Source organism: Amblyomma maculatum, chromosome 11, assembly GCF_055883805.1.
Source record: "Amblyomma maculatum isolate TAMU_Amacu chromosome 11, ASM5588380v1, whole genome shotgun sequence".
NCBI classification, from domain to species: Eukaryota; Metazoa; Arthropoda; class Arachnida; order Ixodida; family Ixodidae; genus Amblyomma; species Amblyomma maculatum.
In genome coordinates this window covers 133,240,644-133,250,092 of record NC_139354.1, presented here as the reverse complement: position 1 = coordinate 133,250,092, position 9,449 = coordinate 133,240,644, and the positions used below count along the sequence as shown (strand labels likewise).

General features: G+C 42.4%; 1 long non-coding RNA gene across 1 annotated transcript; it reads left to right on the top strand.

The window, feature by feature from the left end:
• The first annotated feature begins 1,791 nt into the window (after nt 1–1,791).
• On the top strand, nt 1,792–9,134 carry LOC146175002 (uncharacterized). Its single transcript, XR_014702068.1, has 3 exons — nt 1,792–2,437; nt 4,857–4,944; nt 9,053–9,134. It is a non-coding gene; the product is annotated as an uncharacterized LOC146175002 (long non-coding RNA).
• The last annotated feature ends 315 nt before the right edge of the window (nt 9,135–9,449 follow it).

Below are 9,449 nucleotides of genomic sequence, written 5' to 3'. Positions count from 1 at the left end.
GCAAACTACGTGGCCATGTACATGCTTGCATGCTAAAAAATTAGTCGTTGAGACTGTGTAGGTCCTTCCAATATGAAAGAGGTCAAAGTTAGAGCTTTCATCTAATGATTACTTCATGATTATTTGCGACAGGTACACTTTTTCATATTTCACAATTTCGGTCTTGGCTTGCAGCACATTTTCAACATTAGTAGAAAAGTGCTTGCTTCCATTCATTATGCAGAAATCTTTATATGACAACATGCACGCTGAGCAACAACTACTCGACATATCAAGCTTACTGTAAAGCAATGTCAAAAGCGAGATACTTCAACTAGATCTAATAGCATCATTTGCTTCTCTTTCAACCGTTCGTTTCTGAAAGTTGGACGCAGCCATAGATGCACGACAAAGGCTGTGTGCACAACATTGATGTGTTGCCTGCCAAGCAGATGACGGTCAAACTGGCGATCAAAATCTCCCTTACATTGTGTTTTGCATATGAATGGAAACAACTCACTATAACTGCACACTATTACCACCATTAGGCATCACAAGTTTGTATGAAGAACTGGCTTGTAGTTTCATCTGTAGAAGGAAAAGTAAATATGATAGCAGAAATGTGAAAGCCAACTCCAGTACTAAACTTCACGAGCTCATATTCACTTGTAAAGACCACAGAAAGACAATTCTCAAACGACTGAACAGCACTAACAGATGGGATGGGAGAGAAGATGACAACAATTCTGCTTCTTTATCTCCCTTACTACCTTAGAGCACTGTTCACTCAATCGACTCATTATAACCAACCAGCCTAACTCTCTTTTTCAGCACAAGGATAGGCTGAGCAAAACAGCTCCTACAGCCTTTTGAGTTTTGACTTGCACATCTACACCTATATACACCATTTTTAAGTTTCCTGAGACTATAGCAAAAATTTGCTGAACTGCACTACTCTGAATTGAAGCTTTCTGCTGCGTAATGACACTTGCAAATGTTGTCCGTCTCAATGTCAAATAAAAAGAAAAAAAAAGAAAGGATTGAATCGGTGATCTTAGACTAATGAAGAGATACACAAATCCTAGTACTTTATGAGAGGCGATACCGACAGTATGTGTTGCATCTTGAAGCTATGCACACTATACACATATATGCTGAATCATCATATTGCAAGGAAATGTATTTTATTTGGCATATTTTTCAGTGTAACTGTAGGCTGCGTCACGCGAGAGGCATTGAGGAAAGCTGCATGTGCAACTCCACGAATACATGTTGTGCAGTTTCCACCAGCAGTGCATAATCATTATGCTGCATGGAAAGAGCAGCTTGATTGCTTTAGCTTCTTTACTGTATGCTGTAGGCCACAGAGATAAGTTGAAATATTTGTATGGTCAGTTTCTTAATTGAAGTAAAGAGCGTGCAAACACCCCACACTGCCTTCACTTGAAGCTTGACCGGTAAGCTATTTTTGCATACCGCATATCTTTCCTGATGAGTTCAGGCTTTCACCCCACTGTCCTTGCTTTTGCTATAAGCTACAGGCATTCAAAAATTTCGTCACCATTTAAGAGTTAAACACTGAAGTAGTGAGGCACATATCACACAAGAAATTATCGCTCTCAAGTGACCAGTTCGAGCTGACAGCCATAGATGTGGCGCCCATAAAGGAACAGCGGGCGAGCCGAATTGGGCTCGCCCACTGTTTTTTATGAGCGAGCACAATTAATTCAGCATCTTCTGTTTCCAAACAAATCACTTGATCTGTAAAACGCCGTATAGTCTTTCAATATTAACAAGCAAACAATTGCCACTGTAACTGTTTATGAACAGGAGTTTTCGCAAGGAACTTGGCAATGAATTTGGGCCAAAGCTCCGATTCGCCGAACCACAGACCGCGGTCAACCTAACGTCCATGACAAGCAAAGCACGCAGTTTGTCCAGCATCGCGAGAAAAGAAGCGAAACTCACGGTGGTCTTTCGCTAGCACTGCTAATTTTTGAATGTACAAACTACAGGCGCGTATACACGACAAACATGCAGCGTTAGCGCGTAGACGCCCGACATCGTGCTTGCCACTGTTCGGCGAGCAGCAAAGTCGTTAGGTCAGCGACTTCCGAAACCGAAACAAGTCGAAACCAGACGAGGCAGCCGAAGCGGATCGAAGTGCTAGCCGTAGCCATTATGAGTTGGTGGCGTCGCGCCTTTTTCTCTTGTGTGTTGTTGGGGGCCTTGCTGCTGGCGGCTCTTTATTTCGAGATATACGAGGCACAGAGCGCAACAAAATAGCTCGTGCGATGTGCAGAAGCGTGGTAAGGTTGTGTGCATACCTGTGCAAAAAGTGTGCTCGCGTGCCCGACAGGTAGTGCGTTTCCTTTGTGCGCTCTCACTGCAAACACTACGCTGACGACGGGACTATTGGAGGGCGGCCACCACTCGGCATACATTTGACATCTCGGAGGTAAGTTAATTTCCATCTTCCCTCTACATTCTCCTAAAAATTTTGCGCAGAACTGATGATGCATGCCAACACAGCGCTAGTTCGTAAACATCAAGACGCGCATGTCATTATAACATACGGTAGTTTGCTTTTGACGAGGGAAGGGTGAATGCGTTTGCAGTGTCTAGGAAAAGAGACAGTTAGTGCCAGGGGCTGCACGCTCAGAGTAGAATATGCCGTACAAATCATCACTCGTAAGACCATTGCGGGGTGCACGATGCTGGCGCCTACTGCAATTCAGCCTTCGGCAAGAATTTAGAATGGGCCAGTTCCAAGTGCCTCGACCCGGGCCTTATGTTGCGCTGCAGTTGAAGATCCGGCGCTTGTGCAGTTGCAACTACACGGATTGAATAAGTGGTAAAACCTACCTGCGTTACAACAGGGCTAGATCATTATTCTTATGTTCCATAAATATTGCGGATGACGAGATATGGAGCCGGCGAACATGCGACGGCAGTATGATTCAGCAGCAACCGTACTTAAACTCCATTGTCGAGCCTTGGGTAGCAGAAGGGGAAAAAAAAAGTTTTGAGCTATTTTGAATTTTTTCGCCTGTATTGGGCTTGATATTTTCTTTTTCATACATTGGTCGTGACTGAAGTAATCCCCAAAAACTACTAAGCGCATATAAATGACAGACACCAAACTCAGACCTTCAGTCCAGAAATGTCAGTAAGGTGTGAAGGTAATTATGCATTCAACAGTACCAATAGTATTGATTTTCTTGTTTAATTATTTACAAATGAAGCGAAAAAAAATCTTAGTGCTGAGATGCCCCATTTTCATCTTCTCTAATATGAAATGTGAATCAAAATGTGCAGTTTTTCTGTACTCAGTATACCACTGATTCATCACAGATGTGAGAATATGAAATTCATGCAAGTTTCAAAATGAAGAGTGCATGCAGAATTCCAAGCAAAGCAAGCCTTTGCTTAAAGTATCATTCAGTTGTGGTGTTTTTGTTTAAATTTATGCATGTTTTGTAGAAGCAACGGTAGATGTTGATATGGAATTAGTGTTGTGTCTGGATCTAGATTATGAATGGCTACCACATTTATGAATTGCTTGGTTGCCACATGCACTTCCAGACATTGTTTGAACAGTCACATCACATTCTGCATTTGGCTTCTTTTTACTTTTTTGCATGGAACTGTTTCCACTTTAGAGTGTGTAGCCTTTCACAATTCATAATTGATCGGGTGAGCATGTTTTGGCATGATAAAAGGTTTGGAAGTTCGAGAGCATTGGCCCTTCATGATGCACAAGGGGCAGACTGCTTACTGCACTGGTACCACTATCTTCCTAGATTCCTAGATATCACTCATATTTCTATACAGAATACATGTTTTCAGAAATCCATATTTCTTGTCTGACTCTGCACATTCTTCAGTTGACATAATGGGAGCTAGGGACGAACTTTTGCCTTTCTTGGTGCACTGCTCCTATTTCATTTAAAGAGCCGCCACATTTTCTGTAACCCGATTTGGGGTGCAAACACTGCATGTTCATAGGGTGGTCAGGGAGCAAACTTGGTGGCTCTGTGAAGGCCATGAACAATATGCTGATGATAGGCTGCCTTTAGACTGACTGGCTTGCATTTCTCGGTGTGTTTTGTATGTGCGAGGGTTCCATAAGCTGCCACATATATTGCTTTGATTTGATGTTGAGGTGACTGGCATGATTAAAAAGTAAATGTGATGATCGAAGCCTTCAGAACATTCAGAACATGCTGGGATTGTACTCCTGGCTTAAGTTGCAGACATTGTTTGCTGGTTATACCTTTGAGAGGAAATCTAGTAGATAAAGCTATGGGCAGAGTGCTTGCTTGGTATTCCAACCTAACCACCCAAACGTCACTGTTTACTGGAAACAGATTGTTCAAGCTTCCAGCCTTCCACTTGTTTACTCGTACATTGCAGTGAAGTGCATTTACGCCTTGGCACATGGCAGGCTCAGGGGCTCGTTCATCGCCACTGTACTAGGTTAGACCTCCAGTTGACTCGAAATGCCTTTTGCCATTGCCATGAAATAGTGTTTAAAAGAAGGTTCGATGACAGAAATACTGTTTGCTCTCTTAGTAGGTAAAGAAGAGTTAGCATAACATTTCTTTCGAGTTACATTACCTGGCATCTCTAGATGCGCGTTGTGCCTGCTATGGGCACTGAATTCTTGGTGTGAGATCAGAGGTTCCTGCAGAATCGCAGACTTTTAAATGCTACTTAAATTATGAGCAGATCGAGGTGATAGATGACAAGACTTTACTAATAGTCAATTCCAATCACAGGGTTTAGTGACTTACAGAACATTATTTTCTGCTCTTTTTGGAGTAACTGTATTCCAAATGCAAATCCGGAACACAGGTCCCATCTTCCCAATGCAGATGGGGAGCGATTGCTGAGCCAAGATCGGTCCCTGGAGCAGTGGATTGCTCTTCCGAAATCAACAGAACCGGCTAGAAGTTTGCTTGAGTATTTGTTCAGCTGCACCTTCTATTTCCAGTAGCATGCTCTGCTGTGCTGACTGTGCCCTCTGTGCTCCATAATAGATGATTATTACTTGCCACTGCTATGAATGCAAATTGCTGTCATGAACTAGTGCTTACTCTTGAGGACAGCAAGTCTAAGAGTAGCAGTATTATGCAATAATCTTTTTTAAAGACCTCAGCTCGGAGTGTGACTAGAAGATTTTGTGCGGAAATCATCTTTATGTGCTATTCATGATCTTAAAGCCATTCCTGAACTCTGAAACAGTGAAAATGGTGAACTGCGACTTCCTTTTATTTGAGAATAGTGCCAAAGAAATTTTACCCTGCTTGCCCGCACTCGGCTATACGAAAGAATGGCATAAACTGTTGATGTCAATGCCATCCCAAGAAGCAGCGGGAGAAATGCAGACCTATTACAGGTTTAAAAACAGCTGGCACGTGTAGACGAAGCACGGGCTAGCACACAGAATAACAGGCAATTCTTCTGTCAGTTCATGGGCACCACCTACTTGTGCTGGCATGAGTTCCAAACGCAATGGGGACACAATCTGTACTGGATGCAGGTGCTCTTTTGCGGAGCAGGCAGACCACTTCACTTCTGGGATTGTAATTCACTGTATGTGCAGAGGAAAAGCAGGTGAACGTGTCTCTGCTGGCATATGTCGCATTGCCTGCTGTCATCCTTTTTACTTTCAATATGTGCTAATGACAGGAATGCTCATAGCACAAGTAGAGTGAAGACACTGATCTGCGCCATTATGGAAATGCCGAGATGTTAGCATGGGCAAACATCTCTTTGCATCACCGCGAAGCTTGCTAAGGCTCAGTTTAATGTACGAGCAAGCTAATACAATGCGGGCATATGTCAGAGAGCTCTTTAGCTATGGGCCTACGCAACTGCTGCCATACCTTTAATGAGAACTCTTGACTAAAAAGGCAACATTTTACAAAGAGCAAAGTAAATGATAATGACTTTTTTTTTCATTTAACAAAGCTGGTGGTCACAGTGAAGAACTCATGCCACGATTGTTAATATGCCTCTACTGCCCCATTTGTAAAGCAAGCATATTGAAATTCTCGAATGAGCATGGTTACAGTCGTGAGCAGCTCTGTTAGATGTATGTCCATAAGGGTGGCATATTGTTTCATTGTTCAAAAGAATTCTAAACAATAGGTGGTTTGGAACTTAAAGGAGAAAGAACAGAGAAGCTGGCTGTAGAGGCAGAAATACTGCAAATGGTGGGTGGTGGACAGGTGCCAAGCTGTCGGTATCTGCACTTTGCAAGGAGCCTCATGCTACTCATTAGCCGCAGCTTGGCCATACCCAGCTTATATAAGCTTGGCTTGTACAAAACATGCCTGCAAATGTAACCCTCTTCAAGGCTGCCTGCACCCTACTGTGGTGGTTTCAGTGTTTAGGGCATTTGACTAGTGAGCTGGGTGACGCGGGCTCGGTCTGAGCCGGGGTGGTTACATTTCGGTGGTAGCAAAACGCTAAGTCCCCATGTGCTGTACAGTGTCAGTGCACATTGAAGAAGTGCAGATAGTCAAAATTATCCAGAGCTACCTACTATTGCTGACCCTCATTCTCTAAGTTTCTTTGGCATGTTGAACCCTGTCATCAAATCAAGGTTGCCTACTGTTAGCGTTAGTAGATGACCTTCGTAATGCCACAAAGTCTGCTCCTCACCACTCTCCGAAATTTTGTTGTTTGCAACTCAACTCAGGTCACTTACAGTTTGATGACCCCTTTTTCTGAAACACTAGCAGTTGACGAACTCACTCCCATGCAGTGAACTCTGAGAAAAGTGCTGATTTAGTCATAAACATTTTTTTTTTCATGAGAATTTGGTCAGTCATATGACCATTGAAAAGTCTGTTGATATGTTCATGTAACAAGCTAGGTAGCTTTATAGATGGCTTGGATATGATATCAGAAGTGCTATGATGGTGAGCTATGCTTAGTGTCTGCAATACCTTCATGATGAATGTGGTGATTGCAGATGACATTTTGCTCCACTTTTATTTCACCAGTGGGTGCCTGGTGAGTTGTCAGGGCAAGCTATTGAGTTTCACTTTCTTCATGCAGTTTACAGAGCTGTGGAATCTTGATAATAGCAGAAGTATTATATTTATGGTTCACTAATTACTGTTTTTTTTTAAATATAAAATAAGTAAACGCGCAGTCAGCAACCCTGGAGTGCAGCGTGCTATTCACCTGGACACCATAGATATTTTAATCATGCCATACCCCTTTGTTACTTTCAGTTTTCAGTTCTACAAGTCTTGATCACGGTAGCTCATCACTATACTCGGGGATAACTGTGGCTATGCAGCTGAAGTTAGGCAGAAAGGAAGAGGCAACATACCTCTTTCCCCTTGCCATGTAGAGTGGGTTACTTCAGCCCTAGTGACCTTGCATTAACTCTCCAACTTCCTCCCTTCACTTCAGCCCAGTACACTCCTAGCCCTAATAGTGAGCAAACCACTCTTCACGGCAAGGGGACAGAAACTTTTCTCCTTTTCTTTCGTACCTAGACTCGGCTGCATAGCCCCAAAACATTGCCTCCATGTACAGCAAGATTCAATGCCACATTTCTTCTCAGTGTCAGAGCACCCTCTGCTTGCTCTGTACCGCCCTTGCAGCAGCCCAGAGTTTTGTTTACCACAGAAAATCATGTCTGTGCAAGCTGTGTTGGCATGGAGAGCTGCATATCTGAGCCAACTTTCATGCTTTATGATGAGGCTCTCATTGATTGGCTTTAAGTTCCATGAAACGTGGTCATGTGTGTTGATTAGTGTCACATGAAGTAAAATTTCACTGACTAAAATACAATCATAAGGATGTAATTTGGGTGAGTTGGTAAGGTGTCATCTTGAAAGTAGCAGCACGAAAAAACAAGGACGTGAAAAGAAGCAAGCAGATGCTAACTCGCAACTAATGTTTATTGATGCAAATAAGAAATATATAATGCCAAGCAACACTGCAAACCGCTCAGTCACCAATAAGCAGACAGCAAAACATGAATCACTAAAACTTCCGAATGGTTCCATTTGAGTAGATATAGGTAGAGGTCAACTTGGCTGTGCATTGTAAGAATGCACTGGTTGCTTTCAGTTTCTTTCTGCTGTGCACATTCTGGCTGTCATCCATTGCAAATCAGCTGAGAAATCATTGAAGCTAGACATATTTTACAACTAGGTAATGAATGTGTTAGTGAGCCATCCATCATGTTACCATGCAGTGAGTTGGGTTATCTAGATAGGGAACTGTTCTTAAATTTTAGTGATTCATGTCTTGCTTTTTGCTTATCAGTGATTGAGTGGTTTGCGTTGTTGCTCGTCTTCTCTATATATTTCATGTGTGCTTCAATAAACATTAGTTGTAAGCTAGTGCCCGTATTCTCTCCTTTCATACCCTTGTTTTTTCTTGCTGCTTCTTTCAAGATAAAATACAATCTTTGCTACTTCGGTCATAAAATGAATTTTAATGAAGTTCCACATCTCTTAGAAAAGTAGTATTGTAGTTGAAGGCATGTATTAGGCCCTGCAGTACCAATTAAGGTGCTCGCTCGATGTAAAGCATAAAGAAAGGGAGGGCTTGTCTGATCTCGAACCTTAGTGGGAACTGGTGGATTATGGATAGGCTGTTAAAATGCACTTGCAGTTAAGGTCAAGTAAATGCTTTTTTATTTGTAACTAGGGGCACTGTGATGCCTGACTTGCTCTTTTGCCAGGCTGGCGACGAGATGGAGTGAAAGGAGTTATTTTATTTCACTGTTGGTATGTCTCGGGTTATGTGAACATTGTTTCTTCTCTGGCATTGTAGGCAATCGCCCTTCAACTAATTGAATCCCAAAGTGAAATTTTGAATTAAAAAAATAATAATTTAAGATTATTTAGCAGGCAGAGGCAAATTTCATGCAGTGACCTGCACCAGCATGTCGTGCATCATTTCAAGAAAAAAAAACAGTATTGTGGTGTTCCTACTCTGTGCCTTTATTTCTTGCTCACAAAGCCTCTGCATGTACGTGTTGCACCATATTACGTTTTCACTAATTTCTTGGGTCATGGTACTTTTTACCTTGCAGCAAGTTCCATGTGGCTTCGTAAGCAATGGCTCCTTCAAGCTCTATACCCTTTGCCGGAATTGTGCTGTGCTGTGGTGGGCAAAAAGCAGGACATTGATGTAAGTACTGAAGACATCTTTCAGTATGTGTAGTTTTTTATTTGCCTAACCCACTACTGCATTTGTGACCCCTCATGTTTATTTTGACATTTAGGTTTCTTCAGTGTTTTCTTTGCTTGCTGCCGTTGCTTATTGGCTATGACATTTGGCTGTTGAGTTTGAGAATGCGGAGTGGAATGGTGCCTGTGGCCTGTTGATATAGGCAAAATGCAAATTTGCCTGCCCACATTTGGTGCCACTGTATAGCTTGAAGAACTTTTGTGGAAGAGGGCTCTGGAAATTAACCCAGAGCCCTCCTT